Below are 27,717 nucleotides of genomic sequence, written 5' to 3' on the forward strand. Positions count from 1 at the left end.
AAATGCATTGTTCCCAAGCAAATCATCTGATTTTCTGATGGCTAACCAAGGAAACTAAAACCTGTAGATCTGTAGAAATACAGACTGTATTTCAGCCCATTTTAAAAAAGGAACAATCAATTTCTTAGCCTGTATACCTATATGGGCCTAACTATAGCACAAGTGTAGTCTGGCAGCATCTTTTTTTGCTGTGTTCCCTGACATTGTTCTCATCTACTCCACAGCTCTTGAGTAAGCCTTAGTTATACCAGGATTAAAATAGTGTTGTCTCCTTAATGCTAACTCCACCAAGGCAGTCTCAAGAGGTTTGAAATCTCTTAAGCTTTATTATATTTTATCTTAGAAGGAAGTCAGGTAATTGGCAATGACTCAAAAGGGAGGTCACAGACTGAAGGGAAGGATTGGCAATAAGAATAGCAAAATACCTGCTAGTTATTCTTTTCTGCCTCCTTAGAGGTGGGTAAAAAAGCATTCTAATTCAGTAATGAGGTAAAGCCAAATTTGGGGAAAACTCTTGCAGTTATCAGGTTGCTTTCTTGAGAATAAAAATGGGGAAACAATATGAGGCACATATAATTTAAATCTCAATTTTGCCAGGGCAGCTGGAATGAAGCTCATCAACAGATAATCAGAAAGAATGTCACAGAATTATATGGGTCTTTCCTTCAGGTCTCAAGAACTCTTGTGAAATTTCCCATGTCTTAGGTAAAAATTATATGGTTGTGTATATGCCTTGTATTAAGTTATAAAGTGATTGGCTTGGGTTTTATTTAGTATAATCTGTAAACCCAGACAACTATTGGTAAACTATGTTTCACATTGTTTTATGAATTCAACCAATTGTGTCTACATAAAGTATATTTAGTACAACTTAGGATCCCAGACTATGTTTGGGATATTTTACTAAGTTTAATTCTACACAGAATTGCCTTCCATTTTAACATTTGGAGCTATCATTAGCCACATTTAAGGGAAAGAAACTCTTCACTTGTGTCTCCACACCTTGTAATCTACATACACCATCTGCCCATCTCATCCTGTGTCTGGTAACAGGAATAATATTGGTCCATTTGACAACAACACTGCATATCTTGAGAAATTCCAACTTGATGAGGAATTAGTTATTTTATATACAAATACCACACTGTTTTATTACTCTGTCTTTAGATTCAGTTCAAGGTATGAATTTTCCACTTTGGTAAATAAATAACTGAATGATTCAAGGCCTTTGTTATGGTATTTATTTGAGGATCAAATTACAGCACATTTTACTGTCAAATAAAGTGATATTCTCCATCAAAAGTATTAATTTTCCCTTCACATTCTTTGAGGAAAATTAGATTGATTAAACTTAGTTTTGGCTAAAAAATATAATGTATACACATCTACCTGTACCATCCTAATCCTCTTCCCTTCCATTATCATTTGGGAAACATCTCTCACATAGATTCTGTTAATCCTTCCTTCCTTCCTTCCTTCCTTCCTTCCTTCCTTCCTTCCTTCCTTCCTTCCTGATACTTGGTCCACTTCCTGATAAATAATTGCTGTGGTTGGCAAACCTTTCCAGCCATTGGATAATATAGCCTAAATGTCTCTGGCTGTTATCATTCTTTTCAAGTGACTGTCTTTATTAGACTAATGCTCTTTATCAATCCCTTAAAATCTGTCTACAACTTTACCTTGAGATGTAGATTGTCAGGTGGCATTTTGCTAGAAAACAGAAAACCATTAGATTAAGCTGTGTGGCTCTTGGAGAAATGCCTTCTATTCTAACCAAGCCCACTTCTTTCTCTGCAACATCAACATCTATCTATAAACATGAATACCAGTGACAAGCCCGCAGATAGCAGCTCTCTACATTTTACAAACATTTCTTAATAAGAATGATCTGACCAAAGTTATTGAAATTAAGCTCCTAGATTTCAGCAGGATGATGTGCCATGTCTTACCTCTTCCTACTAAAATCAATGGAAGTTAAAATACTGAGTATCAACTTCTGGTACCAAAAGGTTTTATTCATTTGTTGCAGTAAAAAAAATTCAGATTTTTTTTTAAAAAACCTTCTGGTTCCTACTCCAAAAAACAGAAGAGTAGGAACAACTCACTAAATCAAACACAACAGCAAAATCTATGCACCTTAAACAAAAAATCATAATTTCATAGCATCTCCTGTATATCCCGGCTTGTAAACTAGCTGGGTTGAAATGTGGGCCATATTTTCACAACCTATTTTGTTGAATGTACTTAAATCTGGCTCCCAAGGCTGTCATTTCCTCATCAGCACAGTCATGCTTGACAAACCAGGCATGTTTAAAAATGGGAGCATGAGCCTATCAATCTTTCATATATTGTTTGGTTTAAGAGTTCATGGGTACTCTTGATGCATTTATGTGATTTTAGATAGCATATTAATTAAAAAGCCTTTTCCTTTATTATGAAATCATGACTGAGAATCACAGTTTTTAACTGCAAGTAAAGCAATATTCTGTTATTGCCCAGTTCCGGAAAGGTAATTGTCAAATGAAAAGTGTTGCCAGTTTGAGACAAAGATAGTTTCTATCTGTAAGATACAACATGATGGTGTTCTAATTGGCCATAGGAGTGCTTGCATGTGTAAGGGCTTGGAGTGTTGGTTTGACTAAGAGATGCATGTTCAGATGAAGCAGACTATGAAGTGTCTTAGAGCAAATCATTATCTCAGCCTGATCTATATACGAAGTTGTTGTGAGGCTAAAATTATTCTGAATTCCTTAGAAGGTCAATGTTGCTTTAAGCAAAATTTAGTACAGCTCATGTTCTATAATGTTAAATAAACATGTTTTGTTTTTGAAAGACCATATATTCCAAATTTAATTGTGCAAGCTGCACTTGACTGTAAATCTATGATAACATGTACCTGTTGCAATTAGTAAGCCACACATTTCCGAGAAACAAGATGAAACCTCCACATGAAAGGGTAGTGAAGTAATTACTACAAGGCTTGATTAGATGCAAGAGAACAATGTTCCTATATCAGTGCAGGTCACTCTATAACCTTGGGGCAAGGTGCTAATATTTCATTGCATCATCTCTGCACTTAATGAGGGTTTTTGCCAGTGTGGTGGGTAAATAAAATTTTAACACTTTTTTTAAAAATAGTACTAAACAAGTAAAGAAATATTTCCTTTCAAAATAAAGTAGGATAACAAAACAGGCCAGTAATTAAATGCAGGCATAGTATACAGAACATCTTCAGACCAATCACTGGCATCTCATGTTTAAATGAGTGATAGAAAAGGAGATACGAAACACTGCCAAATACAGCAGAGAAGGTGAGCCTAAATAGGAGTTTAACCTGCATAACTTTACACCCTCTGACGAAAAGCATGTGTTGCTTACTGGTTGCAATATTTATTCTTAGCATTCAAGCCTTTAAATACAGATCACAGAGCCAGAAATCAGATCATTCAGGGAGAGTGCTAGTAGCATTGGCACAAGAACAATCTAGACTTAGAAATCTTAATAGATTGCACCTTAAAATTCTAATTCTTGCATCCATAAAGCTGTAAGGTACCAGAAGTGTGCAAGCAATATATTACACAAATAAGTCAACACGTCAACATCAAATGCAGTTTAGTATTTGTACCAATGCATAAAAGGGTTAGGTTTTTTATTATATTAACTTTGGTGCTTCTCTTATACATAAATTGGTTTATTGCTCTAGTTTGGTGCCTCCAAGTCAGTGGAAAACTTTCCCCCTTTCAGTCTCCTGCCTATTTTCTTTTACACAGTAGTATTTTTATTTTCTTTGTCCCTTTGGTGGGACTTAAATCAAGTGGAAAGTATGGACTCCCAACATCATGTAAACATATTTGAAATCCAATTTGTAAGGAGCAATTTTTAAAAAAGGAAAGGGAAAAAATATTTTTCTGATAAATGCCTCCAAATTCTTTACAAAAATCAATCCAAGAAATTGCAATGATCATTTGGCAGATACAAGAACTAAAAGACTTTAATGATAAACAAAAAAATTAAAAGTTCAAAGACAAAGAAAGTCACATATGTTAAGTCAAACATTTGAAGAGGGGGAAAATATATGGGTGCTTAAAATATGGCAGAGGGGTAAGACAAGCTTTAAAAACAGTACATCATTTTAAAGTGAGAAAAACAGAATAAGATTAAGCAAAGGAAAAATTAGTTGGGAGGTGGATGTCCAAAAAAGAAGTAAAGTCAGTTGCTTGACTCCACACTGAAGGCAGAGCAAGCAAACCAAAGAACGGGTGGGGGTGGGGGGAGCTAGTCTCTTTTAAAAAAACAAAAAAACAAAAAAACACCAAAACCAAAACCAACACAACAAAAAAAAATTAATATTCTCAAGATCACTGGAAAAAGTAAATGGAGGAAAAGCGGTTGGAGAGAGAAGGAAAAAAAAATACTCACCAAGCAAGAAAATTTTCAGAAGTAAAAATGTCAAAGAAGAAGTGAATGAAAGACAGGGAAGGAGGAAAGAGGAAGAGAGCCACCACCAAGACAGACAGTAACAGCCCTGCAGCAGCCCAAGCTACCGCTCTTTGGCCGGGTAAGCAGCTGCCGCCGCCAACTCTACCAAGCCGCGAAAACACACTGGCAGGGCTGAGACTCCTGGCGCTCAGATGCCTTTCAGCAGAACGCACCATTCCCAAGGCCGGGAGGGGGTCGAGGGAACGCAGACCTCCGCAGCTTCCAGGCTTCTTTGCGGGAGGAAACTCCGCAAAGCGAGCCCGCGAAGGGCTCTTCAAAAAGATGGAGGGAAATTCGCTGGAAGAAACGAGAGGGCCTTGTAGGTGAGCTTCAAAAGGTCCTGACTCTGCAAAACACCCCGTCTTCCCCCTATGCCTAATTTTGAAAAAGTCCGTTCCTGAAGATACAAGGCGGTGGGGAGGGAGCCGGGCGGGGAAAAGGAGGCAGAGATTTCTTCGCTGAGCGCGGCTTGAGGCGATTCCTCGGACTTAGCAGGGAAGGGAATCGCCGTTCCGGCCTCAAGCCCTGCCAGTTCTTCCGCTGTGTCTTTTCTGTAACACGAGGATTGGTGAAGCGTCGGACCTCGAAGCGGGCGGAGCTGGGGGCCTGACGACCGGGGGACGAAAGGCTGCGATGTCCCCTGCGAAGGCGGGTCTGGTCTTTCGGAGAGCGGGGAGCGATGTCGAACTCCTCGAGATTGTAAAAACGCTGTAAAAGAGCAGCGTTTTAAGTGGTGCTGTGCAACACCCGCCGCCCCCCCCCCCAGCAAAAAGTTCCCTACATTTTTCAACCAGTCCTAATTCAAAAAGAAGATAATTTGGGAGAAAGGCTCAGAGGTGGCATTCTTGCTCTTATCATTTGTTACCAGTTGGCAAGAAGGAGGTTGATCTTGAAATGACAAAGGATGTGTTCTAGTACCACGGTATAAACTCCCAACATTTTTTTTCTGTAACTGGTGCCACTGCTGGCATATACGCACCCAAGGGAGGAATTTGCCACATGACCTAATCAACTGCTTAGATATAACAGGAGTCGGTAGAAACATCAGAAGCTTTGTGCAGAGATCAATGGAAGATACTGCTGCTGGTCACTGATGAGAGACCGGGAGAAGTTAATATCAAGAGAGGTATCTTTGAAGATGACTCACTATCACCACTGTTTGTTATTGCGCTGATTCCTCTGTCAACAATACTAAACAAGTCAAGCCGTGGCTATCAAAAACATCTGCCAGGCTCTCCCACCTCTATAGAAGCAATTTGAAAGTATATGGAAAAACGCCATCTGAAACAGAATTGCTGCTCAATATTGTGTAACACAATGTGTGTATAAGAGGCGGAGGGAGGGAGGAGAGAGAGAGAATGAATTTGGACTGGACAAATGGATCAACCTCACCATCAACAAGAGAAAAATAGTGAAAATTGAAGGAATCAAGATGCCCTATGAAAACAACATCAAGAGTCTGGATGAAGATGATCACTACAAATCCTTGGGCGTCTTTAAGCTGATAACATCAAGCACGCTGAAGTCAAGAAGAAGGCTAGAAGGGAATACCATCATGAAAGTGAAGAATACTTTAAAGTCCAAACTCTAGAGGAAATACCATCAAGGCAGTTAATATCTGGGCAATTCCAGTTTGCACAGACTGACTACAAACAACTGCATGATAAAGTAGCATGGGAAATAACAAGAAATAATGCTCTGGAATAGAAGAGAAAAGAAAGAACTGGAGAAAATCAGTAACTGAAATAAAATGACTGTGGCAAAAGAAAGCAAAGGTAGCACCAATAATAATAGGTGCCTTGGGTGCAATTCCAAAATAATTGGAGCACCACTTGAACACCATCAGCATTAACAAATCACCTCGTCAATTACAAAAAACAGCTTTACCCAGAACAGTTTACTTCCTGTGATGATCCCTTAAATATCACCAAACAACTCCCTCTCCCAGATCCTTGGGAAGGACTGGATAGGTGGGTGAAAATGCCAAATTCAGGCTAAACATTTCTGCTTTGCAAACAATTGTAATAATTTCAGTCCTCTCTCTTCAGTCATCTGTAATTTGCCTGGCTTCCGGCACTTCCATTAACTCTTAAGGAAAGACATTGTGAAAAAAGACTTCCAAGGGAGCTTTTTTTGGACCAGGAACTATAGAAAGCCAAGAGACTTAGAGCAGGGGTGTCAAACTCAATTTCATTGAGGGCTGCATCAGCACTGCGGTTGCCCTCAGGGGGCCAAGTGGGTGTGGCCAGGATGGGCGTGGCCTACTGGGTGGGCGTGGGTAGAGTGCGTATGGCCTGCTGGGTGGGCGTGGCCAGCTCTACATCGTTCCCATCAAGGGTGCCTACGGGGGCCTGGGCAGGAGTGGGTCAGATCTGAGGGTCTCTGGCAGAAGGAGGGTCTCTGGGCCAGGGCCAAGGCAGTGGGGGCCATTCCCTCACTGTTTCCAGGATGGCTTCGTGGGCCACATGAAACCACTTTGCGGGCCGGATATGGCCCCCGGGCCTTGTGTTTGACATGTCTGACTTAGAGGGATGGAAGAGGCATAACAGAAAACTGCAGCAAAAGCGCTTTCTGCTACCCTAAATAAATAAATAAAAAACATCAAACACTCTGTGAATAAAGAAAAAAATAAATAAAAAGTAGCAGAAGAAAACAAGAAATTTCAAAATAGATTTTTGACACCAATTGCTATTAACTTTGTTTGAAGAAAGTTAATAGATTCAGACTAAGAAGAAGATACAGTAGATTAGAAACAGACATATTTACGGTGTTGGGCTGGACTGGATCTTTGGTATTTATGGAACTGTAGATAACTTGGATGAGCAGATTCTTCATCCCAAGAAGACTCCTTGATTATTACACAGACTTGCTCGTCCAGATGGTGGGAGCGGGTGTGTGTTTTGGAATACAGACTTCAAATTCTAAATGTTGTTAAATTTTAGTGAAAAGAATGGAACGGAACAGAATGGAACAGAACAGAATAGAATTCTACAATCTAGAAATCTGCAGTGTTCTTATTTTCTGCTGGAAAAGCAGGCAAAAATATGGTAAATTTCCCCACTAACTAGAATATGTTTAAAGTTGCACAGTTTTCTATATGATTGTATTATATGATTGTGCCATATTTATCGTCATTAGTCTACAAACAAAGGCATTGTTAAGGAAAACTGGAATTGCGTTTCTCCAGCCTAGTGCCTCCCAAATGTATTTTGGTATAATTTTTATCATATCATTGCCTGTACTTACCATGGATGACAAGAATTAAAATCTATCCTATTTTGAGGAACCAGTTGAGGAAGCCTGGCTTATAAATTGTAAAATCCACAGCTGGCCTGTAATTCTAGATTTACATACATGACAATAAACTCTACTGAAATCAGGAGGTCTTACTTCAGAATACGATTACCTAAAGTGCAATTCAGTGTCAGATGGGAAATTTGGATGGCATTTTGATTTCTTGTCATTTTTTATTAAGCTCCTTTAACATTGAAGACTGTGAAGTAAATCAAAACAAACGTTTTTAAAACTTTTTTTTCCATCCTAAAAATATTTGGGGCTTCAGTCTCTCTTTACTTTTTCTTTGGTGACACAACAAAGAGGTACTATGTTGATGAAATCCCTTTTCCTTTCTTTTTAATGAATTTCTTATTTTCTTCAGGTGCAGAATGAATAACAATAAACCGAACCTTGTCAAAGAAGAGAAATTCATTCCCAAATGTTACTTAGCAGCAAATTTGCAACACAACAATAAGTTCTTCCATATACTGTAAATATTCATATTCCAATAAAGATTTTATTTTTCAACTTCCAGTGCATATTACAATTATTTGTTCTACACAAACAGAGAAGTCACTCTGGGGAGTGAATAAATAAGGACTGTTTTGCACATATGGTTTTTCTAATAAGATAGGAAAGAAAAATGTCTTGGGGTGCTGTGAAAAAGATAAGGGTGAACTTGGCTTCCAGCATCACAGATTACCTTACAGAACTGTAATAAAATATTGATTTCCATTCCAGAATATTGAATCGGAATCTCCCAGAAGGCACACAAGTGCTTTTGTTAGCTATGGGTATTATTTTAATGCTTAACCAATGAGTCTGCACCCAGTGATGTACTTGTGCTCCACATTTAGGTAACTACAGCACTATATTGACAAACAAATTAATAAAAGTACATTGTCCAACCTTACATTTTCTTGTTGTTAAACATAGATTAAACTTTTATATGGCACAATAATAAAATAGGCTATAGCTTAGGGGGAGAAAAAACTGGTATTATGTGAATGTTATCCTAGCATAATACTTGATGGATAAAGTAAGCAAATGAGAGAAACTATCAGGCAGTTACTGTGTTACATTAGCTTGCATGGAATTGGATTACAAATTATATACCAAATATATTGTATTCATATTCTAAAATTATTGTCTATGAAATGAGTCAAAATTGTGTACTTTCATGAAACTTTAAGCATGTTTGAAAATGCAACTATGCAGGCAACTATGCAATTTCTAGTTATCCTAATTACTTGAACACCAAATGTGAATGGCTCCCAATTCCAGTATAATTTGGGAAGAGTTCGATCCTGTGACTCCGGATGAAGTGGACAAGATCATGGGGAAACTAAGTGCCGCCACATGTTTGTTGGACCCGTGTCCCTCCTGGCTAGTCTATGCATCTCGGGAGGTTACACGAGGCTGGCTCCTAGCAGTTATCAATGCCTCACTGAGTGAAGGGTACTTCCCTGCCGCCTTGAAAGAGGCGGTGGTAAGGCCCCTCCTTAAGAAACCGGCATTGGATCCAGCTATGTTAAACAACTTCCGTCCTGTCTCCAACCTTCGCTTTCTTGCGAAGGTCGTTGAGAGCGTGGTGGCATGACAGCTCCCTTTGAACCTGGAGGAAGCTGAATATCTGGATTCGTACCAATCGGGTTTCAGACCCGGGTACAGCACGGAGACGGCATTGGTCGCACTGGTGAATTATCTCTGGCGGACCCGAGATAGAGGTTATTCCTCTGTCCTGGTCCTATTAGATCTCTCAGCGGCTTTTGATACCATCGACCACGGTATCTTACTGCGTCGTCTTGAGGGGTTGGGAGTGGGAGGCACCGTTCTGCGGTGGTTCTCCTCCTACCTCTCGGACCATTCGCAGATGGTGTTAGCAGGGGGGCAGAGGTCAAGCCCTACGCCCCTTAGTTGTGGAGTGCCTCAGGGATCGATGCTCTCGCCCCTCCTGTTCAACATCTATATGAAGCTGCTGGGAGAGATCATCCGTGGCTTCGGGGTGAAATATCATCAATATGCTGATGATACCCAGCTATTCATCTCCACCCCGAACCAACCCAGTGATGCCCTCGATGTGATGTCCCGTTGCCTGGAAGCGGTACAGATTTGGATGGAAAAAAACAGGCTTCGACTCAACCCGGCCAAGACTGAGTGGCTCTACATACCGTCATCTTGTTTAGTCCAAGAGGTTCCATCTTTGACTATAGGAGGAGAGATGTTACCTCCCATTGATAGAGCACGCAATCTGGGTGTCCTCCTAGATTCACGACTCAGTTTTGAAGATCATATTGGAGTCATGGCTAGGGGGGCATTTGCCCAGATTTGCCTAATATACCAATTGTGCCCCTTTCTGGACCGAGATGCCCTACGTATAGTCACCCACGCACTCGTTACCTCCCGTATAGACTACTGTAATGCTCTCTACATGGGGCTGCCCTTGAAGACCACCCGGAGGCTTCAGCTGGTGCAGAGTGCAGCTGCACGGGTAGTGATGGGAGCACCCCAATACTCCCATATTACACCCCTCCTGCGTGAGCTGCATTGGCTACCGGTTGCCCTCCGGGTGAGATTTAAGGTGCTGGTACTTACCTTTAAAGCCCTACATGGCTTAGGCCCGGGATACTTGCAGGACCATCTGCTGCCGGGAACGAATTCCCATCGCCCAGTACGCTCACACAGAGAAGGCCTCCTCAGGGTACCGTCAGCTAGGCAATGTCGGCTGGCGACCCCCAGGGGGAGGGCCTTCTCTGTGGGAGCGCCAGCCCTGTGGAATCAGCTCCCCCCTGAGCTTCGGATGGCCCAAAATCTCCAATCCTTTCGCCGCGGCCTCAAAACATTCCTATTCCACCAGGCTGACCTGGACTGACAGTTATTTTAATTAATTATATTTACAATTTTTAATTTATTTTTAGTTTTTAATTTTAATTTATTGCACAGATGATTTTAATTTTATTTTTATCTTAATTTCTGTACTTATTATATGTTTTGTTGTTAACCGCCCTGAGTCCTTCGGGAGATAGGGCGGGATATAAATCCCATTAATAAATAAATAAATAAATAAATAAATAAATAAATAAATAAATAAATAAATAAATAATATGATAGTCTCAAGATTCCACAACTTCTATGACCAACATTAGGTTAAGTTTAACTGAAATTAAGTCTTCTCATAAAGATGTTGTTATGTGATAGGGTGAAAGCTACAGCTCTCTAAAGAAAACTTTCAGCATCTTCCCCAAATCATGCATCCTTTAATTTCTTACAGTAAGTTAAGCTGTGCCAGTTAAATGGCTATGAGATCTCTTTTTTTTCCCCTTTTGGATACTATTTGAATTTTCAATGGCAGTCATCAATGTCTTTCAAAGTCATTCCATTTTCATTCAGAGTCATCTTTGGTTCCTCTGGTATTAGTGTTTTCCTTTACAATAAAATATCCAACGACAGTTGCAAGTGTGTTATGCTTTTCCATCAATATATAACAAATGAAATCAGGAGACCTGCAATGGCTGGAATCAATAAGACAGTTCTCACTGTTGCAGGCTGATAAAGTTACACCCCTCCCAGGCTGTTTTTCTGTTGTTATCCCCCTAAAGAGCTGAAACCAACAGCGCTGGAATATCAGAATTGCACAATAGTGCTAGACTGCTCAGCAGACACTATTATATGTACTTTAGGGATTTTTCTGCTGTAGGGCAAGGTTATAATTGTACAACAGTTTAATGGTAAGACTAGTCTCTGATTCTCAAACATAGCACAAAGGAGGTTCTCGGTCATCCAGCTCATGGTTGTCACAAAGGTGCTTTTTCAAGAGGCAACTGAAAAAGCACCTTTGGGACAGCACAAAGGATTCTTGAACTTTTCATTTGTTACCCATATAAAGTAAAGGAAGAGCAGAATATTATTTGTGAATCTGATCTCTCTTTTTATAACTTTGATGAATTAATTGGTTCTAGGAGATGGGACAGAACAGCATTGACATAGTAGGCAAAGTCTTGCAGCTGAACCTGTCCCGTATCTGTTTAGTGTTATGATTAGCAGATGTGGATGATACGCAAAAGAAGGAAGACTGCCAAGCTACAGGGTTTTTGATAAATTGCTATCATAAATTGCTATCATATATACATTTATAATCAGGACACATAATTGTATTTTACCTAGTTTGGGAGACAACAGAGGGATGATAGGGATCAGCTGTGGGGAAAGTACATTTCAAGGCTTTCTGGTTTGGGGCTGAGTCAAGGACTGGTCACAAACACTTCAACTTGGAAGTGGGGAAGGACCATCTTTCTTTTTTCTTCTGGACTAAACCTAGCTAAACTTAACATAATAACAGAATTGGAAGGGACCTTGAAAGTGTTCTAGTCCAATCTCTGCTCAGGCAGCAAATCCTATTTCTCCTTGGTTCCACACTGGTTTTCTCCTTGATTATTTTTGATTATTATTGATGATTGATTACTTCATTGGGCAGGATCAACAAACACAGAAGATATGAATGAGACCTTCCAAAGAGTGATATCATGTAACTACAAATTAAGGAAGTGAAACCTTTCTGGAGCTCAGGCTGTCCTGGAGAGGTCTTTGTTTTGACTGCATTAGCTTTTTTCCAACCTGATGCTCTCTTTTGGGACTGTTGGACACTCCAGCTGGAAATTCTAAAATGTGTAGCCTCAACATACTTAGAGCACACCAGCGTTGGGGGAAAGCAGCTCCACATTGACAGAGGTGTATTAAACTAAAATAAGTGCTTGTAATGAGGACCACGTTTAACAGTAAATGGGGAAAAAAAATCTGGAAATCTACATTTTTATTCCTGCAACAAGTTCTTCAAAGATAGGTAATTGTGAAAATGTGTATGCATCTGCATGTGTATGGGCATATATACACCCACACCTACATTCCACGCGCAAGGATAAATAAAATTATCCCTGATCTGGCAAGAATAAGAATACTTTCAATTTGTGTTTCATAATGAGCTTTCATAGAAATAAACAAAACCGCATCACCAGCAAGAAGAAAAACTGGAGTGGCTTGGAACTGGAAAAAAGCCGCATCCATTAACTGTGGGATAGATGAGAAACAAGCACCAATTTCTTGAGGAAAGCAGGGCTGCTGCTTACACAAACATTTGTCAGTGACCCTTTAGCCTCCTCATTAGGCACACAGCTGCAACCAGATTTACACGCTTTAATTAAAACTGACTTTACGAACTCGCTTGCTCAAGCAGGAAAACATTAGAAGGAATAAACAGGCGAAGGGGGAGGATTACAACTGTGGTATTTATTCTAATGAGCAAGCAGTCTCCAGTGCTTCCTCCCCTCCTCACAGGTAAATGAAAGTAACTTAACCATGCACAGAGCAATTAAAATCTCAAATGAAACAGTTTCTTAAGGTTTCATGTGCATCAGCAAATGCTAGAAAATGGTGCCTGTGTGGCTGCCTCAAAGGAAGCCTCAGAAACTGCTGGCCTCTTAATTCTTGCATTTGGGAAGGAGAGGGAGGAAAGCATAAACAGAGGAAGACAGTTTCCCTGTTGAGACATGATGAAAAATACACAACTCCTTAACGAGGGACATATTGCAGTCACTTTTAGAGTTTTTCCCCGAACCACTAGAAACCTCTCTTACAAGAGAATGGTGAGAAAATAAGAATCACCTTGTGCATTGATGGATCTTGGGATATTGTCATGGGAAGCAAGCCCCTAGATAATAAGTAAAAAATAAAAAATAAAAACAGCTGCAGTCACAAGGCGGGAAAGAGAAATGCGCAGAATAAGGGAGTTCTGGCAACCCCACAAATCACGGCTGAGAGAGAGGAAAAGAAATGAGAGGAGAATATGAGACGTCTTGTTCTTCATTTTTACCTGCATGGGGTGCCAGTATCACTTCTTGCAGATCAGTTGGACGGGATATGATCTTCTGTGGGTCAGTTCTTCTTTTACTACTGTAACTGTGTATTAGCTTACATTACACCGTGCAAAAGTACAGGGAGTGCTTGACTTACAATCACAGCTGGGACCAGAGTTTTCATTCCTAACAGTTAAGGCAGTTCTTAAGTGACTTGCACCCACTTTTGCAATCTTTTTTGCCACAATTGACAGGCGAAACCACTGCAGTTGTTAAGTGAATCACACAATTGTTAAATGAATCCAGGTTTCCCTATTTACTTTGCTTGTCAGAAGCTAGTTGGAAAAGTCACAAATGGTGATTATATCACCATGAGGATGTCACAGCGGTCATAAGTTTGAGAACCTGTCATAGATACTTTTTCCAGTGCTGTTGTAATTTGGAATTATCGCTAAATGAATCATAAGTCAACTATCTGTAAAATATAAAGGTCCCCTGCTTCTTGCTAGTTTATTACAAAAACCTCCAATTACTCATACCTTGTATCCAGAAATTTTACTTTGGAGGAAGAAGTGGAAATTCTTCCTAGAGATCAAACTTTAATATAGGTTTAGGGGCCTTTGTGTAAAGTTTTACATGTGAGATTTTGCTTATATTTCCTGATTATGTCTAAGTATAGACAGCAGAATTTCTCAACCTTGGCAACTTGAAGATGTGTGGACATTAATTTACAGGATTCCACTATCAGCACTCATCTTCAGGCTGCCAAGTTGAGAAACACTGATATAAGGTGTGCTTATACATATGCATGTGAACATGAATTTGCTAAGAAAATGAAGTACACATATTTTTAGGAAACAATTTTATATAATGACGTTTATTTACTATGCTTATATACCAATGCATTTATAAAATAATGGCATGGTATGGGAGGGTAGGATAGGATTGGGTGGAATAAGGTAGGTATGATGTAATTAGCACCAACAACTTATAATTAAGGGAACTCTAACTTTTAAAGGCGCTGCAAGGATTTTCTCACGCCAATGTTGCAGAATCGTGACAGGACAGGCATAGATGCCTCTGGGCCCCTACATTTCTTGTATTTGGGAAACAGAAAACATCCCCAACCAGACAAAGACATAGGAAAGTGCACCTCTACATGGAGGAGATTGTTCTGAAGATACTAAAGCAAACCATAAAGGCAGTTTTATAGGTTAAATCCATGGCTTTGAATCGTATCCAAAGATTGAACAATTGTTTATCTGAAATATTATAGGCTTGAGCAAGGGGTTGGACTAGAAGACCTCCAAGGTCCTTTCCAACTCTGTTATTCTGTTATATCCCCAAACTTCTTGGTAATCAATACAGTACATGATAAAGTGATTCTCACTTGCAGTCTGGGGGCTGCTGCATTGTGTGCCAGTTGAATTTTCAAGTAGGCTTCACCTTTAAATTTGAGGGGTGTGTGTGCGATTTCTTATATTCCCTCACTCCATTTGGGAAAGAGGGAGGGGGGAGAAGTTCATCAGCAATGCATCTGAAGGCAGGAAATAAAGATGGAGATGCTAGGCAAAGAATATGCTGTGAAGAGTTTCAAAACAAAAGATATATAGCAATGATGGATACCCAAACAATGATTTTCCACTTTGATATTTCTATCTTGATAGAAAAAGGAGGGTGTAGTAACATTCAGTTGACCCCAGTTATGGCAAAGTTGGACACAAAAGGCATTTCAAAATTCTCCACCAACTCTGTGGGCAGATATGGTTTCTTCAACTTTCTCCCAAGGCAAGATGAGAGATTGTTAGCCCTTCAAGATAGTTCAGATTAGAAAATGGAATTCAAGTGACTGGAATTTGAGTTTTCCCTTCGCTTCCTGCAATCTGGCAAATGTGGCAACTTGAAGATGTGTGGACTTCAACTCCCAGAATTCCCCAACCAAGATTGAAAAATACACTTCTAGTAGAGTCCTTGGTGCTCTCTGAATTTGGTTACTAGATTGCAGATGTTTCATGACCCAACTAGATAACATCATAAATGCAAGTGAGTATGGGGTTTACTTCCTATTTATCTAAAAGTAGCTTGCCCTGCCAAATTTGGTGGGAGCTGTTGTTTTCCTCCTTGGTAGTTCCTTGATTAATCCCTGTTTATTTAGGTGATGGCTGCTGTAGAAGATGTGTTCTGTTTTTGTTTTTTTGTTTGTTTCCTTCTTAACTTTCTAACTGTCTCTTTTGAATGGGGTGTAAATATTAAAAGAAGAATAAGACAAATGGTGGTTGCATAGCTTTACTTCATAACAAGTGAAGCTGCTCTGAATTCTTCTCCAAAGCTATACAGTATGCCCAGGACCCAGAATCTAATTTTTTCTCTGGATTCACATACTGTAGCATTCTTGATCTTCCCACAGATTCTAAATAACATGTCACAAGCATATAGTTAAGTCCTTTCAAATAGTCCCAAAGTGTATAAAACTGCTCAAAGGGAAAGAACATTTTGTCTGTATCCAGTCTGTGAAGTCAGCTGGCTCTGAACGAGCAAGCAAATAGACTTGTTACACTTGAAAGTGGACCTGGCGAGCAAACAGAATGTTGCATATCAAATGTCTCAGGTACACTCTGCTCAGCAGTACCTAAATTTAGGATGCTGCCGATTTCATAATGATTTGTGATATTTCTGTGATATTTGGTGCTTCGTTTCTGAAAAATGAGCATTTCTCATCACAAGGGCAATTGAAACTTCAGTTCTTGGAAACTGAATATTAAATCTTATAATGGTTTAACATGGTACCTAACTTAATAATAATTTCCAACAATTTCATGTTAGAAGCCTTATAAAGGCAATCTGATCTGTCAATATGGCAAGAAATAGCAGTCTAATTAAGAAAGCCCAGGACAGTTGTAACAAAAGTAAGTAACATTTGCATCTAGAAGTAGAATTATGAATCAGTTTGCCATTGTAAGGAAATTTAGAATAATTAAGTAATTTCTCAAAATTGGCACAAGAAATCTTCTGATAAACATCTACCAGTAAAATTTGTTTGAGGACAGTTTGATAGTTTGGGTATCTTACTTTTCCTTTTTTAAAAAAGCTTTTTTTCTAAAATGTTTTGCTAAAACTTCCCTGGCTCTCATTCCCTGCTAGATTTCATTGCTGGGAAAGAGATGTATGAATTTTTAAGTAAAAAACTATCAGTGGCAAAATATACATCTCTTTTTCCTCTCTAACTTTAAATAAACAATGGACTAATTCAAGAATAATATTTTTTAACTCAAGGCACCAAATCATTGATTAGCCCACCAGCATTCCTTTGCAGACCACAAAGATTTTTAATTTATCAGTGTGGGCCTTTCCCTTCTATAAGTTGCACAGATCTATTCTAGATTTTCCTCTTGCCTTTCGGAGTTAACTCCTTGGTCTGTCATTAAGCAAGAATTGACTTTGTAGGGAAGCATATTATCATTTGATGTATATTTAACATATGTTCTACCTTTATTTACCAATTATATAATATTTGTATACAATCCACATGGTGAGGTTTGGGGCAACTTACAATATAAAAAATATATTTTTAAAATCATAAGATTAAAACATAAAAGCAGGGCTTTTTTTCCTCATAGAACGCTCAGAATGGCGTTCCAGCACCTTTTTTTTGCACACACACAAAAAAAGCTTTTGCACAAGCTATGCTACTCCCTCTATTGGATTTCAAAAGCCTATTGACTTTTGAAAGCCAATAGGAATTGCTGCTGAGCGTGCCAAAAGACCTGGCCGGCAAACGTTGCACCAGCAAGTTGTCTGCAGCGAAGGCGAGTAGGCAAGAACTTTGCATCCCTCCCTGCTGCCCAACTACACCATCTCAACTAGGTAAGTAAGAGAGGACAAGGAGTGGGAGGTGGGTTCTGCAGAGTCCATGTGCACTCCTTCCTTGTGCTCACCCGTGTCAGCCAGGCTGGTGGCCTACCTGGTGCTGGACCTGCTCCACCGTCGCGTCGCCCTGCATTGCCTGGCCCACACTGCCTCCAGCCCCGCACAGCCCTGCCATATAGAGCGGGCCCTGCTGCTCCCACAGCACCAGCCATGCCGGCTCCGGCCCAGGGGGGCAGCCCACCACCAACACCCCTCGCACCCGTGATCGCAGCAGCGTCGCCGCCCCCCCACCTCCTGCGCCCACCATGATGAGAGTTCCAGCACCTTTTTTTTTTTTAGAAAAAAAGCACTGAGTCTAACAAAGAGAAGAACTAGGGGTGATATGATTACAGTTTTTGAGGGGTTGTCACAGAAAAGAGGGGTGTGTGTCAAGCTATACTTCAAAGCACTTGAAGGCAAGACAAGGAGAAATGAGTGCAAGATTATAGAGATCAAGATTAGAATTAAGGATAAATTTTCTGACAACATGAACAATGAATCAGGGTAATGGTTTGCCTCCAAATGTTGTGGGTACTTCATCACTGGAGGTTTTTAAGAAGAGGAGAATCATTTGTCTGAAATGGTGTAGTGATTCCTGCTCAAGCAGGTTGTACTAGAAGATTTCCATGATCCCTTCCAATCCTGTTGTTCTATGTTCCATGTTGTGTATAAGTGAATACTGGAGAATGTTGTTTATAAGTTGATACTGGCAAAACTAAAAAAAAGTCAGTAATTGTAAAATAGCAATTAATCATTAATTGACTATTGTGAATATCCAATAAAATGTTCAATAACCTGATATGAAAATATTAATAAAATCGATCCTCAATGCAATGTTTGAAGGAGAACATTTCAAATTTGGTGAAAGAACTGTTGGAGGAATACCTTTGAGAAAGGTCTTCCCAAAGAATGTATGGTAGAAAAATGGTATTCATTAAGAGGCATCCAGAAATAGATAGAATAATAAAATAATAGAATAATGGAATAATAAAAGCCTACACTGGGAAAACCAGATGTGGGTTACAAAACTTCAAAAACTCAGGAAGTTGACCAAAGCGTAAAATTACACCCTCGTGTTGTTGTTTTTTTACATGTGATGCACATTTGAAAAAAGGATGGGGCTTTGATTGCATGATGGCAGCCAGCATCTTGACTTTTTTGAAATCCCGTCCCTCAGGATTTCTCTGTGGATTCAATAGAAAGTTTCCATGATTCCCTGATCAATTTATTCTGCTTCTTAAAGATACTTGGAAAGAGCATCTGTCATGAGCATCTGCTTTGAAAGATGGTAGCCATTAAAGAAAATGTACTTCAAATCTTTAATTCAATACATAGTCCAATAATAATAGTATTAAACGTAATCCTCTTTTCTAGATTGCTTCTGATTAAATTCCCATTTTAAAGATACAGGCCAGGGCAAATAAAAAGGAGTGTTTAATTTTTGAAGAGGTGTCACCTAAGATATAGTAACAAGGCAAATGTCTATACTGGCGGTTTAAAGCACAATCCAGTCATTCTTAGGGTCTCATAAAGTCTTTGTGTGGATGGACAAAGCTATAGAAAGTTAGTGTGGAAATGATCTAGGGCAGTGAGATCCTTTATGGAAATAGGTTACCATCTAATATTTCAAAAATATTCTCCATAGAAGAATTTGAAGGGTATCAAGCTTCTCATTTAAATTTCCAAAAGGTAATCTGAAAAAATAATCCCATAGCAAACCTTCACCAAGTCGAATCAATAGGGAAATCTCAGCAGGGGCTTTTACAGCAGTAAATTGAGTTGCTATTAATTTCTTTCCTGGGAGTTTTATAACATTTTTTTCCCAATTCTGTGCTTTTAGAATTTTTGCTTCTCCTCTTCTCTGTCCAGCTTGCATTCTAGTTGTCATGCCATAAAGAGAAGAGAACGAACAATTTGAAACATTAGTAAGCATTAATAAAAACAGTGCTTGGATTATGGAAGCAGTCTTTCCTAAGCCCCTCTGAAAGGAATCAAACTTAGAAATGAGACAGATTAGAAAGTTGTTCTTCCTGCCATTACAAATAATAGCAGGAGGTTGTATGTAATATCACAGTTAGTAAGTGGCTTCCACTCTTCCAGATGTGGCAAACTTCCAGCCACCATAAAAACTGCAATAGAAAAATCAATGTTTTCCGCTCCCTTTCTCCATTCTCCACAACTGCTTGGAAGGGGCAAAATGTATGATTTATCAGTCCTTTTCGAGCAGACATTGTTAGTCAAGAGAGAAAAAAAGCTGGAGAAAAGAGGATGAACAGCCTCCACTGCTTAGGACTGTCACTAGATCAAAAAACAAAAGACAAAAAAATGCCAACATTTTTCTGGCTGTGTTATGGCAGATGTAATTTTTTTTTGCCTTAAATTATATGATTTGACCAATATTTACTCAGAAGTAAGTTCAGTCCCAATGATTTAGAACTATCTATAGGTTTGAAGTCTTAAATTTCCATTCTCAAGAACTGAGACTTCTCTAAGAACTTAATGCTTCATATTTTGGCCTCCCGATCTTCTAGATCAGGGGTAGGCAACCTCGGCTCTTTTATGACTCATGGACTTCAACTCCCAGAATTCCTGAGCCAGCCAAGCTGGCTCAGGAATTCTGGGAGTTGAAGTCCATGAGTCATAAAAGAGCAGAGGTTGCCTACCCCTGATCTAGATTGAAATAAAAGAAGGCAGTTATCAAGCATACAATTAGGAAGGCTGTTCTACTGTGGTTTCTTTCTTTTTTCCTTCCACACACATACCCACACTTTCTCTCACTGTTTGCTTTTGTAAGCTAAGAATCTGGGTGGTGAGGCTGCCCTTGGACATCAGAACATCCTTTAAATTGTCAGGGTTTTGGCTCAATTAGCCAAGCAGGTGGGATACTTGTGAGTAGATGCATGCATGATCCCATCTCAGGTTTCTAGGGTGGTAAGCTTGATGCAATCCATTGAGAGAGAGAGAAAAAAAGAGCTCTGTTGAGCCTTGGGGAAATGGGGTGGGAAGCATTTCTACCTGGGTGCAGCTTTTCCCAAGCACAAACAGCAATTCCAGCTTCGTTTCCTCACAATTTCAACATTCTTTCTCTGCTCTGCATATTGCCAGGGCCAGAATGGAATATTATGGTGGAAATATATGTAAGCAATCCTATAGCCAACACCTGGATACATTAGTTCTTTTTTAGATTTCTAACTGGGAACATTCAGAGTGTAAAAAATGTTTCCGTGTAGGAAATGCCACAATGTATTTTATGCTAAATAAGAAAGATTGTTTTTATAATAGTCTTCTGTTTCAATCATAGTAAGGAGCTAGACTGTGGTTGCTAAGAGGCAATGATTTGATGGCATATAATCAATTTAATCAATCAGTCAATCAAATGTGCTAGATTATGCAGTGAAACTCAAGCAGTGGGAACATTACCTAAAGCAGGGGTGTCAAACTCAATTTCACTGAGGGCCACATCAGCATTGTGGTTGCCCTCGGGGGGCCCCGGGTGGGTGTGGCTATGATGGGTGTGGCTTACTGGGTGGGCGTGGCTATGATGGGCATGGCCTACTGGGTGGGCGTGGCCAGCTTGACATCACTTGCTTCAGGGGTTCCTGGGTAGAACTGGGGCAGATCTGAGGGTCTCCGGCGGAGAAGGGTGGGACCGGGGTGAGTGCCGGGACATGGTCCCTCCCACCCTCCCTTGCTTCCATCCTCTGTTCTTTCCTTCCTCCCTCCCACCCTCCATTCCTTCCTCCCTCTGTTCCTTCCTTCTTCCCTTCCTTTCTCTGTTCCTTCCTTCTTCCCTCCCACTTGCCATTCCTTCCTCCCTGTTCCTTCCTTCCCTCCTCCCTTTTTCCCTCCCTCCCTCCCTTTCTTCCTTTGCCTTCTCATCTCTTTCCTTCCCCCACACTCAGGAAGGGGTGATGGGAGGGGGAGGGATTGCCAGCACTAATATGCTGCTGCTGGCCATTCCTATACTATGTGGGTGGGTGGGTGCGGTTGAAAGGGATGCCTCGTGGCTGCAAGGCTGGAGGTGCTGGTGGGGGGGTGGGGTGCTGATCTACAACCTGGTTGCGTCCATCAAAGCCAGAACATACTCAGCCTAAGATCCACTGGAACCAGCAAAGAGCTGTCCCGCCACCTCTGTCCTGACCCCTGGGTGTGCGCACAGGAGACAGCCAGTGCTAGCATCCTGGCTAAAGTCAGCCTGCAGGGCAAGACAGCCAGCAGGGATGCCGGACTCTATTTGTGTGCACACCCAGGGGGGTGGGGTGGGGCTGCCCTGTGGATTTAAGGCTGAGTGTATTCTGGCTTTGATGGATGCAATCAAGTTGTAGATCAGCACCAACATACACACACCCCACCAGCACCTCCACCCTCGCAGCCACAAGGCATCACTTTCATTGGCACTGACCCCCCCCTCCCCACACAGGATAGCAAGACCAGCAGCAACAAGGCAGCGCTGGCAATCTCTCCCCCTCCCATCACCCCTTCCTGAGCATTGAGGAAGGAAAGATGAGAAGGAGAGAAGGAAGGAAGGAAGGATAGCAGAGAGGGGAATTGGGGGGGGGGGAATCAGCTCTGCCTGGGAGGCTTTGCCAGAGCTCTGATGTTTCGGCAGAGAGATCAGGAGCTCCAGAGGCCTCCGCGGAGGCTGGGGGCAGGGTGGGGCTCTTGGGGAGGGATTTTTAAAGGGGAAGAGGAGATGGACTGGGGGAAGAAGATTTTAGTTTCTCTTTTCCGGAGAGACAAGCCAAAAGGAGGGAGAGCAAGGTAGGAAGTTTATTCTCTGGATAGAGAATAAAAAACCTTTTTGCCTTCCTACCTTGTTCTCTCTCCTTCTGGCTGGTCTCTCTGGAAAAGAGAAACTAAAATCTTCTTCCCCCAGGCAATCTCCTCTTCCCCTTTAAAATCCCTCCCCAAGAGCCCCACTCCACCCCCAGCCTCTGCGGAGGCCTCTGGAGCTCCTGACTGCGAAACATCAGCTCTGGCAAAGCCTCCCAGCTAGCGCTGATTCCCACCCCATTTCCCATCTCTGCTACACTTCCTTCCTTCTCTCCTTCTCATCTCTTTCCTTCCTCCATGCTCAGGAAGGGGTGATGGGAAGGGGAGAGATTGCCAGCGCTGCCATGTTGCTGCCAGTCTTATCCTGCATGGGGGGGGGGTCTGTCCCAGTGAAAGGAAAGCCTCATGGCTGCAAGTCTGGAAGTGCTGGTGTGGGTGGGGTTTGGCGCTGATCTACAACCTGGTTGCGTCCATCAAAGCCAGAACACACTCCGCCTAAGATCCACTGGAATCAGCAAGGAGCTGCCTTGCCACCTCTGCCCCGCCCCGAGTGTGTGCACAGCAGACGGCCAGCGTCGGTGTCCTGGATGAAGTCAGCATGCGTGACAAGACAGCCAGCAGGGACACTGGACTCTGCTTGCGTGCACACGCAGGGGGCGGGGCAGGGCTGCCCCATGGATTTAATGCTGAGCGTGTTCTGGCTTTGATGGATGCAATCAGATTGTAGATCAGCGCCTGGTCGGCCTGGCCTGGCCGGGCCGAGGTGCAGCAGGCCAGTCCTTCGCTCTTTTCAGAGTAGGTCCCCGGGCTGGATGGAACCATATGTCGGGCTACATCTGGCCTGCGGGTCTTGTGTCTGACATGTCTGACCTAAGGTCATTGGAGCTACAGCCACTAGCCCATCATTTGGATAGTATTGTTCCTGCCCCTTGCACAGATAAAGGAGATGGGATAGTATGATTTATGTAGCAATGTTGGCCAGCTAGGGCCCAGAGCTCTATATTGTTTACTAGGTGAACCCTAGGTGTAAAAATTTGGGGAAAGGTCTGCAGTAGGAGCAACATATACATGCATTTAAAAGATCGTCCATGTTTATCAATAAAATAAAGCATAGTCTTTCCTGTGTTTCTAAACAGTAATTATTTAACTTGGCATTTCTTACTGTTTTGGAAACTTGTTCCATCTGGCTATGAATTATTCCTACTTAAACAAATACCTTATTAAACTCACCCATGTGCTTAGTTCTATTTATATCTCAGTTCTGTACTAATATTTAAGGACATAGAGTATAGAATACCTGAATTTGCCACACAGTTGTCTGCTGTTTCAGATTGTGTTAATGTTGCTCGCCTTAATTGTAAAGAATTAGCATGCATGCCATTTTAGATATTTTTTTTATATTAAAATGTTCTATCATTTCTCTGTTTTTTTCACATACCTTTTTCATTTTGTGCTTTGCATTGCTACCATGCTTGCAATCAAAAGTAAGCAAAAGTTTGGAACTTACTACCAGTTGTAAACACTATTCCTAGCTTAAGCTCAGTTCTTGATAACAACATGGAGACCTCCATGCTGGTTTTTTGGCAGAAGTACAGAAGTGGTTTGCCATTGCCTTCCTTTGGATCTTTTCCAGATTCCTAATATAGACAACATTCCTTGTTCCCCATATAAATTTGTTCATGACTGATGACACTTAGCTTAAATAATCAGCTACAATCAGTTTGGTGCTGCTACCTGCTTAAGTAAGCATTTTTTTTCTTCTTAAAATTATGTTCTCAGTGAAAAAAGCAACCTTAGTTTGAACTGAAGCATTGATCCATCTGGACAGGTGGTTGAAGAGAAAGCTACATTGCAAAAAACAAAACAAAACAAAAGATATTGAATAGAGAAATTTAAAGCATCTGTTACCCATTGAAAGTGCAATTTTGGTGCCTTGTTCTATCATTTATATCTTCAAATACACCTTTGCAATGGTAAGATTAAGTCTACAGAGAAAGTGGTGATTTCTATAAAAACTAAAGCCAGGGACATAGGGGCTTTCAAATTCCCCATCAAATCTGTAATAAAGAAATTGGGGTGATCTTTTTCTGAATTTCTGTAGATAAAGATAAATTCAATAATGATTGTAGAGTGAAGGAGATGACACTTAGAAATGTCTTTTGCCTACCTGCTAAGAAAAGTGCAAAAACAACATATTTCATTGAAATAGATTGAAATCTGGTAGAATTGATTGAAGACTGGTAGAAAAAATGTTGGAGAATTTATCTGCTTATTATCAGTAAGAATTTAACTAAAACAAATGTCCTTAAATTTCACACCGAACATGCCTCTGAAGCAGTGATGGGATTCAAATATGTGAACAACGAGTTCTCTGTGTGGATGCTGCTTCCAAAAGTCCATTTTGGACCTGGGCAACAAAAAATTATCTACTGGTTCTGCTGAAATGGTGTGAACCAGCTGAATCCCACCACTGCTCTGAAGCATTAACCTTTTGCTCATGGGGGAGCTGATCTTAGCTCCTTATACATGGAATATCTCTTATTTCTTTATTGCTGAATTGTGAGGTCCTAAAATTATTCTTCTCATAATAATAATAATATGATTATTATTCTTTAGTGTCAGCAAAGAATGTAAGTACAGTATGGAACAAAAAGGGAATGTAGGAGAAACAGAGAAAGAGGGGGAAAATATGCATATATCCAAATTTAACTTTCCAAACAGGCATTAATAATAAGATAAGGAAAGGTTATAATTAAGCAAAATGAGATATCATCAAAGTACCACTGAAGCCAATTAATGATAAATTAAATTAAATTAATTGTATAAATACTCCATACCATATTATTTATCATCTTTTTTTTGTCTCCATGCCAATCCCACTGATTATCTGGAAAGAAGAAGGAAGAGGGAATGATACCAAAGCTGATAAAATAATTTTCATTTACATGATAATTTCCCTGTACTGTGGTTAATACTTTGTGGATAACATAACATAGTCTGTGTGCGTATGTTTGTGTGTGACCCACTCTTGAAGAAGCTTCGCTATTCTAAATGAAATTAAATTAAACACTTTTGTTTGATGTTTTATGTTATTTGAAAAAAAACATTTCATATTGATATTATGATTACTGTATATACCCTTATGCTCATGAAAACATTAACCCATACATACACACCTGCATTAGAATTCATATACCCTTTTGCATTTAACACACAGATGACAGGACTGCTGGAGGAACTGTCCAAGGATAACTGTAACTATTCCTTTTGAATATCCATGCATATTCATGGCATATGGCTCAATTAAGTTATCAAACTAAGGTTTACATTTTCAAGCCAGCAGACTAGTAGACTGAAGCCAGTAAAACCTTTCCTATAGGCATTCATCTTGCTTCGAGTGGGAATGGCCACAGGTCTTAGCAAGTGCACAGGGACAGAAAAATTGGACTATTTCTCCAGATTTCATTTGGACAGGTGAAATTCTCTTGACCATTTCTCAGTTCCAGGACTCCTGCTTTGTAGTGACAATAGCTTGCTACTGAAAAAAAAGGCCCCTAAAGGACTTCCCTCATGGTATCTTCACTGGGGAAGCCAGAAACACTGCAAATCATTGAAAGCACAATAATAGATGCATAATTTTCAATGACATTTTCAACCATTTCATAACTAAGTAAGTTAAGAACACTTGGGTATTTTGATCGCAAATTCTCTTTTATCAAATAGAGATGTCAGAAATTGGTAGAAAAATGATAGAATTTGTCTCTGAGCAACCTCTATACTGCCAGAGATGTTGGAGGGTGGGCACATTATAAAAACAGCATTGTGCCACTGTGACAAAAATTCTGTCTCTTTCATGTGTGTGACACACATGTTTGAAAGGGACAGAGCTCATGTCACAACTGTGGGATTTTGCTTGTATCATTTTATGACAGTATTAGATTTTATGTGCATCACCGGTCACTACATCTTCTATTTGATTAGCTAAGACATTCTGCTAAGACACTAAGTCCAGATATTTTGTGTGAGAGAAAGACTGAAGACAGCCCTTCCCAAATAGAGTATTTGGTGGATACAGATAGTAGAGTGCTTAGTCTAGAAAGATTCTGTCTATAAGTGTGGAAACAATAAAGAGTTTAGAAGAATCACATGTCATTCTTGGTTTTGGGGCCTGACATCTTCAGAATATGGAAGGCAACTATTACCTCATGTGATGAAGTCCTAGACTGAAAGCCAGAGAATCAAAGCAGATTTTCATTATAAAGAATATACATCATCTTACTCAGATGTTAGATGGTAGTTATGATCTCGTCTTCTACATACCAATGTATTAATCAATCTGTCTGTTCACAACTTATGAAAGGCATTAACTTAAGCAAAGACGATAGAGTGTATATAAACATGATTTGATTTATGACTGGCCAAAGTCTATATCTCTGTGAAGGGAGTGTATAAGAGTGGGTTCCTTTCAGACCAATCCCAATCACTACTAGGGATGTCATGTTTGGATACTAAGGGTAAGGTTAACAAGACATGCTTTCAGAAGCTCTTTCACATTCTCATTCCAGAGATATTGAATGTCTGAACAGATCGAATGAAACTAAACACTACACTCTTCTACAAAAAATACTCTTCAGTTACTTGAAGATGTTTTGTTAAAACAATGTCTGACAAAAATATAACAATAGCACATAGCAATAGTACACATACTGCTTCATAGTGCTTTACAGGTCTTTCTAGGTGCTTTACAGAGTCAGCATATTGCCCCCAACAATCTGGGTCCTCATTTTACTGACCCTGGAAGGATGCAAGGCTGAGTCAGCCTTGAACCAGTGAGAATTGAACTGCTGAATTAGCCTGCAATATTGCATTCTAACCACTGTGCCACCACGGCTCTTTAATATGCTGTTAAAACAGACTCTGAGCCTTCAGAGTAATAAATGAATCCTTCTATAATGATTTGATATGGAATTATTAGGGGTTGCCCTGATAGTGTTATGTCTTTGTTCTCCATTTTAGGTTTGTATTGGCTTTAATCTTATGTGAGTCACCCAGATTTGCAATTTGAGAGTTTTGACAGCCATACAAATTAACTAAACAAAGAAATAGTGTTCTGAAAAAAACATATATAAGATGATATTGGTCAAATGTGTTAATATACAATTTACTTGACTTAGCCTTCCATCCTTCTGAGGTCGGTAAAATGAGGATCCAGATTGTTGGTGTCATTATGCTGACTCTGTAAACTGCTTAGTGAGGGCTGTAAAGCATTGTGAAGCGGTATATAAGTCTAAGTGCTAAGTGCTACTGCTGCTACCTGTGCTATACAATAACAACAGGCTTGCTATCTTTAATGCAGCTATGTTAGTTCTTGATAATAAGAACTGATATAGACAAGAATCTTTAACCTGTGATTTGCCTTTTTTTCTTTTTTCTT

General features: G+C 40.2%; 2 protein-coding genes across 4 annotated transcripts in view; one reads left to right on the forward strand and one right to left on the reverse strand.

Annotated features, from left to right (window-relative positions):
* The window catches only part of RALY (RALY heterogeneous nuclear ribonucleoprotein), a 280,907-nt gene extending 276,068 nt beyond the window's left edge, over positions 1 to 4,839 (reverse strand). For all 3 annotated transcript variants that reach the window (XM_083358249.1, XM_083358248.1, XM_083358250.1), the window contains exon 1: positions 4,420 to 4,839. The gene's annotated coding sequence lies outside the window, so the exon portion shown is untranslated. The remainder of the gene's footprint in view (positions 1 to 4,419) is intronic.
* Positions 1 to 27,717, forward strand: part of PIGU (phosphatidylinositol glycan anchor biosynthesis class U) — a gene marked incomplete at its 5' end in the record, with an annotated part of 662,778 nt that overhangs the window by 556,602 nt on the left and 78,459 nt on the right. The gene's annotated exons all lie outside the window — the stretch shown is intronic.

The sequence above is a fragment of the Vipera ursinii genome, assembly GCF_947247035.1.
Source record: "Vipera ursinii genome assembly, chromosome: 3".
In the NCBI taxonomy this organism is placed as follows: Eukaryota; Metazoa; Chordata; class Lepidosauria; order Squamata; family Viperidae; genus Vipera; species Vipera ursinii.